At 39.5% G+C, this 21,370-nt stretch overlaps 1 protein-coding gene across 4 annotated transcripts in view; it reads right to left on the bottom strand.

The window, feature by feature from the left end:
* Positions 1-21,370, bottom strand: part of DTD1 (D-aminoacyl-tRNA deacylase 1) — a 308,428-nt gene that overhangs the window by 262,847 nt on the left and 24,211 nt on the right. The gene's annotated exons all lie outside the window — the stretch shown is intronic.

The raw sequence follows: 21,370 nt of genomic DNA, 5'->3' as shown, positions 1-21,370 counted from the left end.
TCATCTCCACAGACCTGGAGCATTCATCATACAACATATCTGAGCACCTATTATGCGATGAGTTAGTCACTCTGCCATTTCATCTTAATATTGATCCACCGCATAACACTGACCCTATTTCTTTCTTTTAAAAAATATATTTTATTGATTATGCTATTACGGTTATCAAATTTTCCCCCTTTCATTCCCTTCCACCCTGCACACCCTCTCTCACCCACATTCCCCCACTTTAGTTCATGTCCATGTGTCTTAAGTTTCTTAGCTTCTACATTTTCCACACTATTCTTCCCCTCCCCCTGTCTACTATCTACCTACCATCTATGCTACTTGTTCCTGTGTCACTCTACCTTTCCCCCCTCTCTCCTCCTCCCACTCCCCTGTTGATAAACCTCCATGTGATCTCCATTTCTGTGGTTCTGTTCCTGTTCCTGTTCTAGTTGTTTCCTTAGTTTGTTTTTGTTTTTGTTTTAGATGTGGTTGTTAACAATTGTGAGTTTGCTATCACTTTACTGTACATGTTTTTTTATCTTCTTTTTTCTTAGGTAAGTGCCTTTAACATTTCATATAATAAGGGCTTGGTGATGATGAACTCCTTCAACTTGACCTTATCTGACAAGCACTTGATCTGCCCCTCCATTCTAAATGACAGCTTTGCTGGATAGAGCAATCTTGGATGTAGGTCCTTGCCTTTTATGACTTGAAATACTTCTTTCCAGCCCCTTCTTGTCCGGTCTCTTTTGAGAAATCAGCTGACAATCTGATGGGCACTCCTTTGTAGGTTACTGTCTCCTTATCTCTTGCTGCTTCTAGGATTCTCTCCTTCATTTTAATCTTGGCTAATGTAATTATGTTGTGCCCTGGTGTGTTCCTTCTTGGGTCCAACTTCTTTGGGACTCTCTGAGTTTCCTGGACTTCCTGGAAATCTATTTTCTTTGCCAGATTGGGGAAGTTCTCCTTTATTATTTGTTCAAATAAGTTTTCCACTTGTTGTTCTTCCTCTACCCCTTCTGGTACCCCTATAGTTCAGATGTTGGAATGTTAAAAAATGCCCTGGAGGTTCCTAAGCCTCTCCTCATTTTTTTTGAATTCTTGTTTCTTCATCCTTTTCTGATTTGGTGTTTCTTTCTTCTTTCTCCTCCACTCCATTGATTTGAGTCCCAATTTCCTTCCCAGCACTATTGGTTCCTTGTACATTTCCCTTTATTTCACTTATCATAGCCTTTATTTTTTCATCTAATTTGCAACCAAATTCAACCAATTCTGTGAGTATCCTGATTACCAGTACTTTGTACTGTACGTCTGATATGTTGGCTATCTCTTTACTGCTTAGTCATATTTTTTCTGGAGCTTTGATCTGTTCTTTCGTTTGGGCCATTTTTTTTTTTATCCTGATGTGCCTGTTTTGTAGTGAGGGACAGAGCCTTAGGTGTTCACCTGGGAGGGGTAACCATTGTAGCTGGGTTGTGACAATGTATGTGGGGCAGGGGTGCGAGAGGGAACAATGGCGCTCGCTCTGCTCTCTGCCAGATTTCAGTCACTTCCCCTGCTTCCCACAAGCAAACTGGGCCATTCTGGTGCTTCTTCCCATGTGGGTGGGTTTGTGTGTGTTCTAGGACCCTGTGGGTCTCTCCAGTGAACTCTCCTGTGAGTCTAGGAGTTTCTCCCAGCACCTCAACCTTCACAGATGTTTTCAATCCATGATTTGAGACTTTATTTCCCCAAGCTGGGACCCTGAGTTGCACAGTCTGTCTTATTCCCCAGTTTTGCCTGGTTTATCTGCAGTCAAATGCAGGACTACCCAGTTGAGCAAGCCACCTTGCATGCCAAGCCCCTTCACAATCTGCTGCCTGGCTGGGTCCATCCACTGCTGCCTTGCGCGCCCACCATGGTCCACCAGCTGCTGCTTTGTGTGCTCAGGGTCTGCCAGTCACCACTTTTTTTTGCCACAACCCCTCTCTGCCCAGCCGCCCAACTCCGCCCCTCCTACCAGTCTGGAGGAATGTGTCTACTTTAACTCCTTGGTTGTTGGACTTCCACACAGTTCAGTTTTCTGCCAGTACTGGTCATTATTTTGTTTCTAATTTTTTTTGTTGTCCTCATTTTGATTGTGCGAGGAGACATGCTGCGTCTGCCTATGCCTCTATCTTGGCCAGAAGTCTGACACTATTTCCAAGGTGAACGTAGACAGCTATTTAGGCGGAGAAAGAAAAACTGGTAAAATTAGATTTATCTTGAATAATCAACTACACAAATCAAAGCTAGAATTTAAAAACAAAAATTGATTGATTTTGCCATTTGGGCAAAGGAAAGGTATAAATTGTAGCCACAGAGATGATGTACTTTAAATTATAAGACCAAAAAGAGATATGCAGAAATAAATAAGGAAGTCAATAAGCAAATTACTGAAGAGAATAAAAGAAAAAGAAGGCAAGACATAAAATATTAACTTATTGGGCTAAAATCAATCGCATATCTGCATCAGACTTCTGCATGACAACATCAGTCTGTGCTGCATCTGCCAGCCTTGCCATTTACTAACAATGCAGATGTGATCCCATATTGTGATTTCCTAAATTTACATTAACCACAGCTCTTGCCAGAGCATATAAAACAGGCTTCCACTGAAAGGTCATTCATGCTGCTAAAATGTTTTAAGTAGTGAAAAGAGTAGAAATTAAACAAATCCATAAAAATTAAACACTAGCCATGAAGCAAAAACTACATGTTGTCTTCCCGCTTCTGGCACCTTCTCTTTGCATTATGAACCTGTGGGAGACCTAGACATAATGGATGTTCCACGAAGTGAACAGAGCTGAGACGATCATAAAGCTGCTGCACTCCTTAAATGTCTTTCACCTTTCTTCAGCTCTTTGCCACCCATGTTAGGTCAGACCCCACATAGAATACACAAGCAGCTCTTTTTAATACCATGGCTGTTTATGAGTTGCTGAACAGAACCAACCAGTGAATGCTTCCTGGGTCCACTACAAAGAGCTTGGAATTGAAACAAGAAACTTGATGGCTGAAATCCTTCTTTTCAACTATTCCATTTTGGTATAACATTTTTTTTCTTTGCTATAAAAGCAATGCATGCTCACCAATAAACTCTGAGAGCATTTACTTCCAGCCAAGATGGAGGTGTAGGCAGACACACTGTGCCTCCTCAAACAAGCAAAATAAGGACAATAACAATTCAGAAACAAAGTAACAACCAAAACTGAAAGAAAATTGAACTATATGGAAGTCCGACAACCAAGGAGTTAAAATAGACACATTCATTTAGACAGGGTGGCTGAGCTGAGAGGGGTTGCCGCACAGGAAGCGGTGACACCGGGCACATAAAGCATCCAGGGCGCACAAGGTGGCACCAGGCAGACCCTGGGCACCCAGGTGGCAACCAGCAGACCCTGGGCATGGGGTGGCAACAGGCAGACCCAGCGAGGTGGCAATTGAGAAGAGGGGCACCTTGCACAAGGTAGCTGGCTGACCTAGCAGAGGTCCCACATTCACGCACAGATAACTGGGAGCAAGACAGATCACGCAACCCAGGGTCCTAGTGCCGGCAAATAAAGCCTTAAAACACCAACTGAAAACACTTGTGGGGGTTGAGGCACAGGGAGACATTTCAACCCTCACAAGAAGGTTCATTGGAGAGACCCACAGGGTCCTAGAACACACACAAGCCCACCCACATGGGAATCAGCACCAGAAAGGCCCAGTTCACTTGAAGGAAGCAGCGGAAGAGACTGAGGTACAACTGAGAGCGGAGCAAGGGGCCTTTTTTTTCCCCTCTCAGACCCCGCCCCCACATACAGCATCACGACCCAGCAACATGGGTTGCCTGGGCCTGGTGAATGCCTAAGGCTCTGCCTCTCATATGTAACAGGTGCGAACAGATCAAAACATTGTGGCTCAAGCAGAAAAACAGCTCAAAGCCCCAGAGCCAATACTCCTAAGTAACCAAGAGATAGCCAGCCTATCAGATGCACAGTTCAAAACACTGGTGATCAGGATGCTCACAGAACTGGTTGATTTTACTCACAAATTAGAGGAACATATGAAGGCTAAACTAAGTGAAATGAAGGAAAATGCACAGGGAACCAATAGTGATAGGAAGGAAACTGAGACTCAAATCAATGGAGTGGACCAGAAGGAAGAAAGAAACATTCAACCAGAACAGAATAAAGAAACAAGAATTCAAAAAAAATGAGGAGAGACTTAAGAACCTCCAGGACAGCTTTAAACATTCCAACATCTGAATTATAGGGGTACCAGAAGGGGAAGAGGAAGAGCAACAAGTGGAAAACTTATTTGAACAAATAATAAAGGAGAACTTCCCCAATCTGGCAAAGGAAATAAACTCCCAGGAAGTCCAGGAAACTCAGAGAATCCCAAAGAATTTGGACCCAAGAAGGAACACACCAAGGCACAACATAATTACATTAGCCAAGATTAAAATGAAGGAGAGAATCCTAGAAGCAGCAAGAGATAAGGAGACAGTAACCTACAAAGGAGTGCCCATCAGACTGTCAGCTGATTTCTCAAAAGAGACCTTACAGGCAAGAAGGGGCTGGAAAGAAGTATTCCAAGTCATAAAAGGCAAGGACCTACATCCAAGATTGCTCTATCCAGCAAAGCTGTCATTTAGAATGGAAGGTCGGATAAAGTGCTTCTCAGATAAGATCAAATTCAAGGAGTTCATCATCACCAAGCCTGTACTATATGAAATGTTAAAGGGACTTATCTAAAAAAAGAAGATAAAAGACATGTATACTAAAATGACAGCAAACTCCCAATTACTAACAACCACACCTAAAATAAAAACAAACTAAGGAAACAACTAGAACAGGAACAGAATCACAGAAAAGGAGATTCACATGGAGGTTTATCCACAAGGGAATGGGAGGGGGAGGGGGGAAAGTACAGAGAATAAGTAGCATAGATGGCAGGCAGAAAATAGACACGGGGAGGGCAAGAATAGTATGGGAAATGTAGAAGCCTAAAAAACTTAAGACACATGGACATGAACTAAAGGTGGGGAATGTGGGGGGAGGGGTGTGCAGGGTGGAGGGGAATGGAGGGGGGAAGGGAAATGGGACAACTGTAATAACATAATCAATAAAATATATTTTTAAAAAACTTTGAGAGCTTTTAAGGCCTCCCACTGAACAGAATTTTCAGCATTTTTCTGAAAGATGGAGATTCCTAGAGGGCTACAAAGGGCCACATCTGAACCTCTTTCCTTAACCCACTCAGCCTGGGCATCCAATAAAACACCCTTAACTTCTGGTTCATTCTTCAGTAAAGGGAAAAAAACTGATGAACTTGTATACTAGGTTTTATTAGCCATAAAGCAGCGATTTTCAGCTGGTGTTCCATGGCACACTGGTGTGCTGTAAGAATTTTTAAAACAGTCCTGGCTAGTATTTAAAAACTAGTGTGGCTCAGTGGATTGAGTGGCAGCCTGCGAATCAAAGGATCACTGGTTGAATTCCCAGTCAAAACAAATGCCTGGGTTGTGGGCCAAGTAACCAGTAGGGGATGTATAAGAGGCAACCAAACACTGATGTTTCTCTTTCTTTCTTTCTCCCTCCCTTCCCCTCTCCCTAAAAATAAATTTTAAAACTTAAAAAAAAAAGAATTTTTTAAATGTGTAACACCTCCTTATTTATACAGGGGAACTAACCTTTTTTTCCCTTAGATTGTCAAATATAAAATGACAACAGCCAACAAAACAATAGCCATCCAGTGTGAATAAATCAAAATTATACCTAGTTTTTGTCATATTGGCAAAAAATATACTTTTTGATGGCCGTAGAATTTTAGTAATTAGTTTATGTGCACAAAGAGATGGAAAAGGTCGAAAAATCACTGCCCTTAATCAATTATTTGAAGAAAAGTCAGAGAATGAGAAAAAAAATCTTTGAGAGCACCAGAGTTATGAGCTGCAGAGAATTAAAAATAGCCACAAGTTCTCTGACAATCTTTCATTGCAAGGGAGATCTACACCCCTCTTTCTGAATTTGAGAGGGTAGTGAGGCTGCTCTATTAGCCTAGGCAGAAGTGATGCTACACTGCTTTCCAGGCCCAGCCCAGGGGCTTGCATTTCCATTTCCTGTCTCTCATAAAACCTGCTCTTGGAATGCTCACTCTGGGAGAAGCCAGCCACCATGTTAGAAGTCTCACACCCTGAGACCACCAGGCTGCGAGGAGCTTAAGCAATGTGAGACCCGGTAGAAGATGAGAGGGGAGGAACAAAATGCACAGAGGCCAATATAGAACATCCCCTGGCCCAGCCAAACACTGCATGGATCAGAGATGAGCCCTTCCTCATTTTCTGACCCACAAAATTGTGAGGAAGACACATAGCTATTATTAAGCCACTAAGTTCAAAGTGACCTTCAGGACTTCTGCTTAGAATGCAGAAACAAAGGCTCGTTTGGGACGGTGAGTCATGAAAAGTGTAACCACAGTTCCCATCCTGAAGAAAGCTAGCCTGAAGATAAAACTTACACATGCAGAGGAAAGCACAGCTCAGGGAATTCCAGAGAGAGTCACAGCAGTGATGACAGGGAGTCTCTAGCTCAGGCTGAATCTGAATTTACTGCAACTCTGTGTTTCAATCATAAGCAACAAACACATTGGATGGGGCTATTTCTTGTACCCAAAAGCATTCCACCCATTTCAGAAGCTTCAGCTTCTTCTGTAGTAATCAGCTAGCACTTCCCTCACTTTGGATCTGCCCCAATTCTGACACTTGAACTGTGACCCAGCACAGGCCCGTAGTTACTCTGTAGACTCCCCACATGCACACAATGCTCCCAACTCTGATGGTCTCTGCTCCACCAGGAACTGGCTCACACACACCTGTAAATTGTTCTGCTTCTGACTGCCTAAGTGCCCAGCCAGGTGCCCTCCTACCCAGATAGGTCTTAGATTACTCCCTTCAAACTGCATACACCCTGAATATTCATTTTTTACCTATTTTCACCAGCATAAAAATTTTGATGGATGGGCACCCAAGAGAATCTGTTGCTACACAATTTACCCTTCAGGAGGATGACTGGCCACCCTGAAAATCCCAGCTCTACCCTTCATCCATAAGCGTGCAACAAATTATAGAAACAGAAAACAGATGGGTGGTTGCCTGGGGCTAGAGGGGAAAAGGAGATAACTACAATGGGCAGCAAGTATATGGGGGGGATGTTGGGACTGTTGTGTTTTAATAGTGATCATAGAACTGTAGGTATCAGTCAAGTAGCTGCAGTGTCTATTAACCAGAAGTGAGAGTACAGGCCCAAATACATCATAAATATTAACAACTTTCCATATGGGTATTAGTGTGATGAATCAAGAAGGTCCAAAACATGACTCAAATACAGAACAGACAGAAACAAGCCCAACCACATCAGCCATCACTACCTTAGGACTGACCCCTCTTATTTATCCCTAAACATTCACTCAAAGCATACATCACACTGGTAATTATGAAAGGTTCTGGTCCAACATCTGTAATGAGAATTTGCTCGTACACAACTGGTAAGGAATTTTATGCATACCACAGAGACTGCATGGGGTAAGAATTGGGTTTTCTTAGGAAAAGACATTCAGAACAACAGGAATAAAAAGACCACCATCAGCAGAAAAAGGAATAGCTTTCAGGCCTGGCAGCAGAAGGCCTTTGACTATATTTTATGAAAGTGAAAATCAAGTGCCTGCTCCCTTTTGGTCCAGTCATAGATCTTTAGTTGTTTGCCCATGAGCCCTGATTGATAGCTTTTCTGGTAGTTTTGCAAAATGTGTGGTTCTTCAGGAACATTTCTTGCTATAGCAAAATAACTGTGCTTGCTCATTCTCTCTCTTCCCCACCATACTGTGAGCTTTACAGCAGGGACAGCATCTCTCCTTCTCAGTATTATACACCGAGAGCCTAGTACATGGGCCAGCAGATAACAAGTGTCTTATAAATACAGAATATACAAAATATGACTTGAATGGAGCAAATAATATCCTCCCAACAGAAACAAGACTAAAATGCTAGATTAACATCATTGCTCTGACATGAAGGACCATCTGACCTTAGGCTATCCTGCTTCCCTCTTACTAGACCTAGTTGAGGTCCATAAACCTTGTTCACTGATTTGTTCTCTGAGCCTGACAGAGAAGGCAGGAAAGTTCCAATAGACATGCTGAATCCAGAAAAATAATGAAAGGCCAATGAGTCAAGAGAATGTGGAGTTTACAGTGAAGCAAATATGTCAGTGAAGCTCAGGCCCCAGAAATGCCTGCTGGTTCCATTTCAGGCTCTCCCACTTATATGTTGTGTGACCTTCCACAGGATTCCCTTCTGCACCTCAGTTTTCCCATCTGCAGAATAAGAGTAACCCTAATGCCCATCTGAATGGCTCTGTAAGGATTTAATTAGATAACGAATAGAGAATGTTTACCCTTGCATGGGGCCTGGCACACAATAAACCCCCAACAGATGTACTTGGGCATGCTTCTCAATTATTATCCTTTTAAAAGTATGTGAAGACCAAACCATAACTAGCTTGCCTTCCAGGGTTCTCATTCCATATGGAACCCAGGGAAACTGCTTGTGGTTCCATTAGCAAGCAGGCCAGAAATAAGATCAATAGACTCAGCACATGAGCCATGGCTGGGTCTATTCAGAAGAGCTGCCACAAGCCCAAGAAATGCCTGAAAGCACATGGACACTGATTGGGGAAATGAAGAAACAGAAAGAAAGAATAAAGGGAAGAACAATCTTCCCTCTATTTAATCCTCAACAGTAAAAGAAACAAATTAAATGTAAATTTAAAATGAAGTGTTAGTCATTAAAGAGAGAGGAAGTAAAACAAATATTCTAGCTAATTAAACCAAGAGTGAACACATGGAAGCAACTTGACTGTCCACCAATAGATGAGTGGATAAAAAAAGCAGTGGTATATATATACAATGCAATACTATTCAGTCTTAAAAAAGAATGAAATCTTATCATTTGCGACAGCATGGTTGGACTTAGAGGGCATTAATGCTAAGTGAGATAAGCCAGACAGTGAAAGACAAATATCATATGATATCATTTATATGTAGAATCTAAAGAAAAAAATAAATGAACAAACAAAACAGAAACAGACTTATAGATACAGACTTACAAATACAAAGAACAGACTGATGGATGCCAGAGGGGAGGGGTGTTGAGGGGGCAGGGTGAGAAAAGGTGATAGGATTAAGAAGAACTAATTGGTAGTTACCAAACAGGCACAAACACGGAAGGCACAGCATAGGAAATACAGTCAACAATATTGTGATAACTATCTATGGTGACAGGTGGGCACCTGAATTACCAGAAGGAACATTTATAACCTATATGAATATCTATCTGCTGTGCTGTACACCTGAAACTAATATAAAATAGTGCTGAAGGCAAACTGTAATTGAAAAATAAAATAATTTTAAAAAGATATCTAGCAGTTTGTGTTACAACATCCCTGCAGCTAACAGAGAGCTTTCCATATTGGAGATGGAAGCCAACATCCCAAAATTAACTAAAGAGAGCAAGCATGTAAAACATGCTATGGGGGTGTCCAACCTGTGGCCCGCAGGCCACATGCAGCTCAGGGTGGCTATGAATGCAGCCCAACACAAAATGGTAAATTTATTTAAAACATTATGAGACTTTTTTTGTGATTATGTGCCAAAATGTATTTAATGTATGGCCCAAGACAACTCTTCTTCTTCCAGTGTGGCCCATGGATGCCAAAAGGTTGGACATCCTTGCTATACCTTTAGTTCCCCTCAACACCACAGAGCAAGAGATACATTGTTGTTATCATTGTAGTGATTCTGAAAGACCAAAGGATTTGGAAAAAATTGTAATTAAAACTCTGCATAATTCAAGTCAATTTTTCATCAAAATGACTGGATGTATCACATCCCATGAGCTTAAATTCTGATCCATTATAAAATTATATTGTCTACAATACATTGTTTCAGGTACTTCATACACATCATTTCAAGAAGTAAAAGGCATTTTTAGGACCACAAAGCACCTAATAGTACACACAACACTCCACTTTAAGAACTTAGATGAACGCTGTTTTGTTTTCACTGGAGCATTCCTTAACAATCATCAATGTTCTCTCATTTAAAGTAACTTCAGTTGCTCTGGCCTTGGGGCTCAGGTAGTTGGAGTATGTCATCTCACATATACCAAAAGACTGCAGGTTCAATTCCCAGTCAGGGCACATACCTGGGTTGCAGGTTTGATCCCTGGTCAGGATGTATACAGGAGGCAGGAGATACATGTTTCTCACACCAGTGTTTCTGTCTGTCTCTCTCTCATTCCCTTCCCTTTCTCTCTCTCTAAAATCAATAATAAAATATACTTGGGTGAGAATTTTAATTTTTTAGTAAAAAACAAAGTGCCTTCACTTATGCTTTTATACTACTGCATCTGCTCACCCTTTTAAGGGACTTACGTGCTTTTTCTAAAATACATCTGACATTTCTCAGAAATGGGAGGATTCTACAAATATCAAAGACAATGTTGGTGACATTTAATCCTTGGCTCAGCAAAAAAAAAAATTATTCAGAGGATTTGCCTTAACTACTAATTCTGGGGAGAAACATGTTTGCAACAAAGCCATGTGGGAGGATCCCAGAGGACGTAGGGTGGGAAAGAAATACTGGAGACATCCATGACTGGACTTGTGAAAGGTTATTTCCAGAAAAGGTAAATATATTCTGTTCTACCAGGGCCCATGTAAAGATTGGAATTTGATTTAAGATGGGAATGTCCTGATCCCATAGAATCCATTTGTTTTTATGGCAAATGGATACTTGACACAAGTAAGTGAATTAAAATAAAAGGAAATTCCAAAGGGGTACAAATATCACTCCTAAACATGAGCAAATCTGATGAGCTGCCAATCTTCAATGTGGGGCTTTGCTACAGAGCTTCAAAATCAATTAACAACTTTTATTACTTAAAGCTGAAAACAGGTTGAATAAATAAGAAATCTAGATTTGTTTAATCCAGGGACAGTTAAAGTATAGGAAATACTACAGAGTTAACTAGTAACAACTACTAAATGTCTACAAAGGGGTATGATGTCAGCAAGAGAAGGAGAAGGAGACATTCTACTTAGAAAGGTCTCTTATTGAGGTACATTACCAAAAAATGCTAAATATTTTTTTCTAATAACTTTGAAGAAAAGGCAAAACAATATATTATGGGGCTAAATAAACAATATGGGGTTAAATGGATTTTAACCCTATGAAAACAGACTAAAAGGGAACTGCCTTCTTAAAAAAGATTTATAATTCTCCCACATCCCAAGGCCATTATTCCAAGGCACTTTCTAGACTAAATCTTGGTAGTCAAACTAGGTTGGTATTCTTAACAATATGCAGGTACTAAACAAAGACTTAAACCTACATGTCTATATCACAGCCTTTGGGCACCTGAAATGTCTCTGGTCCAAATTCAAAAGTGCTGTAAGTATAAACTACACACCAGACTTAGAAGACTTTAGTACAAAAAAATACAAATATATATAAAGAATCTCATTAGTAACCTTTTATATTAATTACAGGATGAAATCATAGTATTTTAGATACATTAGGCTAAATAAAATACAGTTTTAAAATTAATTTCACGTGTTTCTTTCTGTTTGAAAGGCCAACAAAAAGGGAGGAGTAGGGGCACAATTTGCTCCCACTCAGTGCACCTCGCTGTCTGATCAAAGGGCTGTAAAACCTGGCATGGGCTGGAAACTGGGCATCTGTGATTATTCTAGCCCAGATTGAGCCCCATCCTCTCTGAACCACAGAAAAGGGAAAAAAAACGAAGCCCAGTCCCCCTCTGCCTACGAGATCTGGGAAGAGCTGCAAAACCCCGTTGGCAGGTTTACAGTCAGCAGGAGGTTTTTTTTTTCCCTTCCAAGAGTAAGACAAGAAGACCTGGAGCTGTGAGAAAATCAGAGAGATCCAGAAATAAGTCGGAAGGTGAGCACCAACAGCTGAGACAAATTTCACTTTGCTCTCCTTCAGAACTTGCATGTTTTTTTTAATTTCTCTTCTTCCCAATTAATTAGTATTTTTGTTTTCTTTTGTTTGATTTCATTGTTTGATTTGTTTTCTTTATTCTCCCTTTTATATTGCATTTTAAGTTTTTTTCTTTCACTTCACTTATATTCCAATAACATACTACCCTTACTTAGTCTTTTACTTTTTATTCTTTTTACTCAGATTACATATTTCTTATCATATTTTTGCTATTCCACATCACACACAGCACCCTTCCCTGGTCTTAATCCATTTCACCATCTTCCTGAGCTTTATTACTGCTGTGGTTAACTTTATTTTCTCCCACACTACACCAAGTTTCTATCCCTTACTCTCACTATTTCTCCTCCATCTAACCTCACATAAGTGCTGTGCTTACTAAAGTCAGCTCACATTCTTTTTACCTTCTAATAAGATTCATATCTCTTACCTCTTATACAAAGTGGCTAGTTGAGTGAAAAATCATGGTTATAGCTGTTTTTCTCCAAAGAATCTATTTGTTTACTACTTGTTAGTACTTTAAATGCCACAGAATACTCTTTGGCTGTCTTACTACATTTCACCTTCTCTTGAAGAGTTCAGTAAGTTCATCACCCTACCCTTGATGAGTTCAGTAAGGAATTTTATCTCATTGTTTTCTCTCTCTTTTTTTCTTCTTTTTTTCTCTTTCTTTTCTCCCCTCTTTCAACCTGGGCTTTACTCCTTACTCTTATTAGTTTGCTTCTCCCATTCCCTCAAATCATTTTTCTTTACTATAGATATTTCATATCCACTTACCACTTTTCTAAAATATTCTTGTGTCCATTCCAACTTTATTAAATTTCATTCAACTATCATTGCAATCGACTCTACTGTGGGTTTTCTGCAATTCTGTTCCCATTGCTCTAGTACCTTTCAATTTTACCTCAAACCTCTTCTTACGCAAATGTTCCCATCACCCTTTCGTGTTCTACTACTTACACTGTAAATTTTACTCTCTCCCTTTCTTCACCTCAGTTCTATCCTAAATCTTGTCAATTCTCCTCCCTCTTATCACATGACATTTTCCCCTCTTACATTCATCTCACATTCCCTGTGTTATATCATATAAGATCTGCAATCCCTCTTCACATTTATTAATCTTAGTTCTATTGCAGTTGAGACTGCTTAAGTGGTGGGGGGTTCTTTTTGCTGGCATAGGCTTGGTTGTCTGGTAATACTGCTTTATTAACCAACACCTGTACAACAACATGCCAGACAAAGTAACAGTTGTCAATACCAGTAAACAAGCTGGAAGGGAGAATCCGCCAAGAAAGAAGCCAACAACAGGTAAAGCCCAAGTACAACAAGAGAACCCACACAAATGGAAGAAAAAGAAACCACACAAATGGAAGAAAAAGAAACCCCAGAACATCTAGACAAGAAGATTAAACAGACTGCACCACTGAGTCCCACAGAACTCCTATCACAGAAATTCACCCTATGAAAAAGCTGGCAAAGCAGGGCATCAGAAATCACAGAAACAAACAAAAAGAGTCACCTAAAATGGGGAGAGAAAGAAAGAACCCACAGTTGAAAGGAAGGGAAGACTCCCCCATAAAAGAGTTAAATGAAATGGAGGCAAGCAAACTATCTGATATAGAACTCAAAAGAATGGTTATAAGGATGCTCGAGAAACTCAAAGACAACTACAAAGAACTGAGTGGGAACTACCGATAAGAAAAAGAAAATAAAAACTATAAACAAAAACCAGGAAGAAATGAAGACTACAATATATGAGATAAAAATACGCTAGAAGGAATTAGAAGCAGATTGGATGAAGCAGAGGACCAAATTAATGAGCTGGAAGACAAGATCAAAAGAAATACTCAAGTAAAGCAGCTGCACAAAAAAAAAGACTCAAAATATATGAAGATAGCTTAAACAAACTGCAGGACAGCATAAAACAAACAACATTTGAATCACAGGAATACCAGAAGGAGAAGAAAAGGAGCAAGGGATATAAACCCTGCTTGAAAAAATAATGACAGAAAGCTTCCCTAACAAAGAGAGGGGAAAAGCCATGCAAGTTCAGGAAGCACAGAGGGTCCAAATCAAGATGAACCCAAAGAGGCCCACTGCAAGACACATTTTAATAAAAATGCCAGATTTTAAAGACAAAGATGAAATCTTAAAGGTAGCAAGGGAGAAACTGGAAGTGACATACAAGGGAACTACGATAAGGCTAGCAGCTGACTTCTCAACAGTAACCCTAAAAGCCAGAAGGGAATGGCAAGAAATATTCCAAGTAATTAAAAGCAAAGCCCTGCAACCAAGACTACTGTATTCAGCAAGGCATGCAATTAGAATCAAAGGCAAAATAAGGAGTTTCCCAGACAAAAAAGGCTGAAGGAATACACCTCAGCCAAACCAGTACTGCAACATATGCTAAAGGGACTGCTTTAAGATGAGGAAGAAAGACAGTGAGAGAGAGAGAAACACAGGTACAAAGGGGGTAAAATGGTAATGCATAAATACCAATCAATAATACCTTCAAGGGTAAAAGGATTAAATGCTCTAATCAAAAGACAGAGGGTAGCAGAATGGATAAGAAAACATGACCCACACATGCGCAACCTACAAGAGACCAACCTCGAAACAAAACACCTACACATACTGAAAGTGAAGGGTTGGAAAAAATTATTTCAAGTAAATAGGAAAAAAAGCAGGGATACCAATACTTATATCAGACAAAAAAAGACTTCAAAACAAAGGCTATAAAAGAAGACACACAGGAAACTTCATAATACTCAAGGGAAGAATCCATCAAGAAGATATAAATAGGTACACCAGGGCAAGCAAGGAGGTGGCTGGCAGATCGGGTGTTCCCACATTTGTACAGAGATAAACAAGAAGGAATAACTGTGGAACAAGACACATTGCACAATACAGGATTCTAGTACAGGAAAATAAAGCTTCAAAACCGCTGACTGTAAAAAGCTGTGGGGGTTGAGGTGGTAGGAGAAACTCCCAGGCTCACAGGAGGGTTCACTAGAGAGACCCACAGGGTCCTAGAACCTACAAAACCCACCAACCTCGGACTCAGCACCAGAAGGGCCCAATTTGCTTTTGAGTAGCAGAGGAAGTGACTAAAAGCCACTTGACTAAGCCAAGTAACTAAGAGCAAGTGGTAACGTTCCCTCTCTGACCCCTCTCCCCAACATACAGTGCCACAATGCAGCTAAGTGGCTTGCCCCACCCTGAAGAATACCTAAATCTCTGCCCCTTAAAATTTAACAGGCATGCCAAACAGAAAAATAAATATGGCCCACAGAAAAAAAAAAACAGAGAAAAGCTCCAAAACTAGAACTAAGCAATGAAGAGATGGCCAACTTATCAGATGCACAGTTCAAAACACTGGTAATCAAGATGCTCACAGAAATGGTTGAGTAGGATCGCTAAATACAGGAAAAAGTGAAAGCTATGCAAAGTAAAATAAAATATATATATACAGGGAACCAAAAGTGAAGGGAAGGAAACTAGGACTCAAATCAACAATTTGGACTAGAAGGAAGAAAGAAACATTCAACCAGAACAGAATGAAGAAACAAGAATTCAAAAAAATGAGTATAGGCTTAGGAACGTCCAGGACAACTTTAAAATTCCAACATCTGAATCACAGGGGTGCCAGAATGAGAAGAGGAAGAGCAAGAAATTGAAAACTTATTTGAAAAAATAATGAAGGAGAACTTCTCCAATATGGTGAATGAAATAGACTTCTAGGAAGTCAGAGTCCCAAAGAAGTTGGACCCAAGGAAGCACACACCAAGGTACATCATCATTTCATTACCCAAAATCAAAGATAAGGAGAGAATCTTAAAAGCAGCAAAAAAAAGGAGATAGTTACCTACAGGGAAGTTCCAACAAGACTATTAGCTGATTTCTCAAAAGAAACTTTATAGGCAAGAAGAGACTAGAAAAAAGTACTGTATTTTTAGGACCATAGATGCATCTAGGTTTTAGAGGAGGTTAATAGGAAAAAATTTTTGAAGCAAAAAATGTGCTAAAATATTTAATAACACAAATAACATAATATTTCACCAATGTAAATGTAAACAGAACTCAACAACAGCATTAACAATCATTATTCCTCCCAAATTTGGGGGGGGGGGGAGGAAGGCACATCTTATAGTCCCAAAAATAAGGTATTCAAAGTCATGAAAGCTAAGGACCTACTTCCAAAATTACTCTATCCAACAAAGCTATCATTTAGAATGGAAGGGCAGATAAAGTGCTTCCCAGATATGGTAAACTTAAAGAAGTTCATCATCACCAAGCTTTTATTATACAAAATGTTAAAGGGACTTATGTAAGAAAAAGAAGATCCGAAAATGAATAGTAAAATGACAACAAACTCACAACTATCAATAACTGAACCTAAAAAAAAAAAGAAAACTAAGCAAACAACTACAACAGGAACAGAATCACACAAATGGAGCTCACATGGAGGGTTATCAGCAGAGGGTTAATGAGAGGAAAAGGGAGGGAATGGGGGAAACAGTACAGGGAATAAGAAAAATAAATAATAGAGAGGGGAAGGTTAAGAATAAAATAAGAAATGTATGAGCCAAAGAACTTATATGTACAACCAATGGACATAAACTAAGGGGGGGCAGGAGGGTGAAATGCTGGCTAGACAGGGGTGCAGGGAAGAGAGGAATAAAGGGGAGAAAAAATGGAAAAACTTTAATAGCATTATCAAAAAAATACTTTTTAAAAATGACATAAACATTATAAACATATATGCACACAACACAGGAGCACTCAAATATGTAAGAAAATTTTTGGAGTACTTAAAAGAAAAATATAGACAGCAATGCACTTATACTAGGAGATTTGTAACTGTCAAAAATGGAGAGATCTTACAAACAAAACATCAACAAGGATATTACAGCACTGAACAATGCTGTAGATCAAATAAACTTAACTGATTACACATATATATGTGTATATATATAACCTTTCATTACAAAGAAACAAAATGCACATGGAACATTTTCGAGGAAAGACCACATGACAGGACACAAAACAAACCTCAACAGATTCTAGAAAACTGAAATCATATCAAGCATTTCTTCAGACCATAAGGGCCTAAAACTAAAAACCAACCTCAAGAGAAAAGTTCAAAAACACTAAAATTTGTGGAAACTGAATACCATGCTATTAAACAATGATCTCAAGGTTAATAATGAGATCAAGGAAGAGATAAAAGTGTTCCTGGAAACAAATGAAAAGAACTCATAGCAGTCCAAAACTTATGGGGCAAAGCAAACATAGTCCTGAGATAGAAGTTCACTGTGATAGAAGCCTACCTAAAAAAAGATAGAAACATTTCAAATAAGCAACCTAACCCTACATCTATAAGAACTGCAGGAACAACAACAAACAAAGTCCAGAGAGAGTAGAAGGAAGGAAATAATCAAGATCACAGCAGCATTAAACATAGAGACTAAAAGAAAAATTCAAAGGATCAATAAATCCAGCAGTTGGCTCTTTGAAAAGATAAACAAAATTGACAAGCCTTTAAACAGACTCATCAAGAAAAAACAAGAAGTAAAATCAGAAATGTAACAGGAGAAATTACAACTGATATAACAGAAATACAAAATATTGTAAGAAATTGCTAACAAAATTATGTTCTCAGAAAGTTTAAAACCGGGGTGAAATGGACACATTTCAGGAAACATATGATCTTCCAAAACTGAATCAAGAAGCAGAAAGCCTGAACAGACCAATAACAGCTGCTGAAATTGAAGCAATAATCAAAAAAGTCCTGGCACACAAAAGCCCTAGAACACACTGTTTCAGAGGAGAATTTTACAGAACATTTAAGGAAGATGTAACCCATATCCTTCTCAGACTATTCCAAAAAATCCAACAAGAGGGAAGACTCCCAAACTCCTTTTATGAAGCCACATAATCCTAATCCCAAAACCAGACAAAGACACAACAAAGAGAGAAAACTACAGGCCAACATGGCTGATGAACACAGATGTTAAAATCCTCAACAAAATATAGGCAAACTACACCCAGCAATACATTAAAAAGATCATATATCATCATCAAGTAGGATTCACCCTAGAGACACAAAGATGGTACAATATTCTCAAATCAATAAACAGAAAACATCACAAAACAAAGGAAAGACAAAAATCACATGATTATATCAATAGATGCAGAGAAAGCATTTGATAAGGTACAGCACCTGTTTATGGTAAAAACATTCTACCAAGTAGGAGTAAAAGGAGTATACCTCAACATAATAAAGGCCATATATGAGAAACCTACAACTAACATAATATACAATGGGCAAAAACTAAAAGCTTTCCCACCAAGCTCATGAATAAAACAAGGGTGCCTGCTTTCACCACTTCTATTCAGTGTAGCTTTGGATATCCTAGCTACAGCAATCAGACAGGAAAAAGAAATAAAAGGCTTCCAAATTGGAAGGGAGGAAACAAAACTGCCACTGTTTGCAGATGACATGATTGTGTACATAGAAAATCCTACAGGCACCACCAAAAAACTACTCAACCTAATAAGTAGACTTGGCAAAGTATCAGGATACAAAGTTAATATTCACAAATTGAAGACATTTTTGTACACCAAAAATTAAATATCAGAAACAGGAATTAGGAAAAAACCCATTTGCTATAGCAAAAAAAAAATTAAGTACCTAAGGATAAATCTTACCAAGGAGGTAATAGAGCTATACTCAGAAAACTACACAACACTGAAGACAGAAATGAAGAAGACAAGAATAAATGGAAACATATACCATGTTCATGAACAGGAAGAAGTAACATCATCAAAATGTCCACACTACCCAAAGAAATTTTCAGATTGAAAGCAATATTTATTAAAATGCCAATAACACCCTGGTTGGTGTAGCTCAGTGGATTGAGTGCGGGCCTGGGAATCAAACAACCACGGTTCGATTCCCAGTCAGGGCACATGCCTAGGTTGCAGGCCAGTTCCCAGCAGGGGACACACAAGAGGCAACCACACATTGATATTTCTCTCCCTCTCTCCTTCCCTTCCCCTCTAAAGATAAATAAATAAATAAATCTTTTTTTAAAAATGCCAATAACATATTTCACAGATACAGAACAAGCATTTCAAAAATTTACATGGAACTATCAATGACCCAGAACAGCTGCAGCAATTATGAGAAAGAAAAACATAGCGGGAAGTATCACAATACCTGACATCAAATTATATTACAAGGCTACTGTAATCAAAACAGTCTGGTACTGGCATAAGAACAGACACATAGACCAATGGAACATAATAGAGAGCCCAGAAATAAACCCAAGTCTCTATGTCAATTAATATTCAACAAAGGGGAAAGAAGCATAAAATGAAGTAAAAATAGCCTCTCAACAAATGGTATTGGGAGATCTGGACAGCTACATGCAAAAAAATGCACCTTTATCACCATCTTACACCTTACACAAAAATAAACTCAAGATGTATAAAAGACTTAAACATTAAGTCACAATACCTTAAAAGTCCTAGAGGAGAATATAGGCAGGGAAATCTCAGACATTCCATGCAGCAATATTTTCACCCATATGTCCCCAAGAGCAAGGGATATAAAGGAAAGAATAAACAAATGGGACTATATCAAAATAAAAAGTTTCTGCATGGCTAAAGAATACATCAGGAAAATGAAAAGGGAATTAACCATATGGGAGAACATATTTGCCAATGATATATCAGACGAGGATTTGATTTCCAAAATATATAAAGAACTCACACAACTCCACTCCAGGAAGACAAACAACCCAATCAATAAATAGGCAAAGGACCTGAACAGATACTTCTCCAAGGACATACAGAAGGCCAAGAAATATATGAAAGGAGGCTCAGCATCACTAGACATCAGAGAGATGCAAATTAAAACCACAATGAGATACCACTTCACACCAGTCAGAATGGCTATCATAAACAACTCAACAAACAAGTGCTTGGTTAGGTTGTGGATAAAGGGGAACCTGATGCAGACACCAGCCCGCAGTGTCCATGTCATTATGGATGAAATGAGACATTCACATGGAGTACTGAGTCCTGTAGAGGAAAGGGGACAGCATAGTTTTTTCTCTCAAGGAAGCAAAAGCCATGGCCCTTCCTGTGACTGGCCTTTATTGGGTTTCTCAGCACATTACATGATGGTCCTCATTTACTATGAACAGGTTACTTTAGGTGGTTACCTTTTAAAGAAAACAAAGGAGAGGATGCCAGTAATCACATCACAGAAGAGGGATATTTGCAAATGAAAAGGCAAAAGTCGTTGAACCAGTTACACTGGTCATAGGAAGGTTTAGCATGTATTTTAGAAAGTCATTTTGCAGTAAATGTTTGCCAAGGGGGACTGGGCCCACACCACACAGAATGGTCTCCTACAGGAACCCTATTAACATTGTTGGTGGGAATGCAGACTGGTACAATCACTGTGGAAAGCTATGAGATTTCTTCAGTAAACTAAAAATAAAACTGCCTTTTGACCCATGAATTCCACTCTTGGGTTTATATCCTAAGAATCCTGAAACACCAATTCTAAAGAACCTATGCCCCCCAATGTTTACAGCAGCACAATTTACAGTAGCCAAGTGCTGGAAGCAACCTAAGTACCCATCAGTAAACAAGTAGATAAAAAAACTATGGTACATTCACACAGTGGAATGCTACACAGCAGAAAGAAAGAAAGAAGAAGCTCCTACCCTTCACGTCTGCATGGATGGAACTGGAGAGTATTATGCTAAGTGAAATAAGCCAGGCAGTGAAAGACAAATACTATATGATCACACCTATAAGTGGAATCTAATTAACAAAACAAACAAGCAAGCAAAATATAACCAGAGACAATGAAATAAAAAACAAACAGAATAATCAGAGGGGTGGGAGGAGGGAATAATGGGGGAAAAAAAGGACCGTCAAAGAACATGTATGAAGGACCCATGGTCTAAGCCAAAGGGAGTTAGGATCAAGGGTGGTGGGAAGTGGGGATGGGTGGAGCAGGGGAGAGTGGTGGAGGGAAAATGGAGACAACTAACTGTACCTGAACAACAATAAAGGAAGGAAGGAAGGAAGGAAGGAAGGAAGGAAGGAAGGAAGGAAGGAAGGAAGGAGGGGGGGGGAGGGGAGGGAGGGGAGGGGGGGGAGGGAGGAGGGAGGGGAGGGGGAGGGGAGGGAGGGGAGGGAGGAAGGAAGGAAGGAAGGAAGGAAGGAAGGAAGGAAGGAAGGAAGGAAGGAAGGAGAGTAAATGGTGCCTGGGTCA

The sequence above is a fragment of the Artibeus jamaicensis genome, unplaced genomic scaffold (assembly GCF_021234435.1).
Source record: "Artibeus jamaicensis isolate MK-2021 breed Jamaican fruit bat unplaced genomic scaffold, CSHL_Jam_final contig_65, whole genome shotgun sequence".
NCBI classification, from domain to species: Eukaryota; Metazoa; Chordata; class Mammalia; order Chiroptera; family Phyllostomidae; genus Artibeus; species Artibeus jamaicensis.
This window is presented reverse-complemented; position numbering and strand designations above follow the sequence as displayed.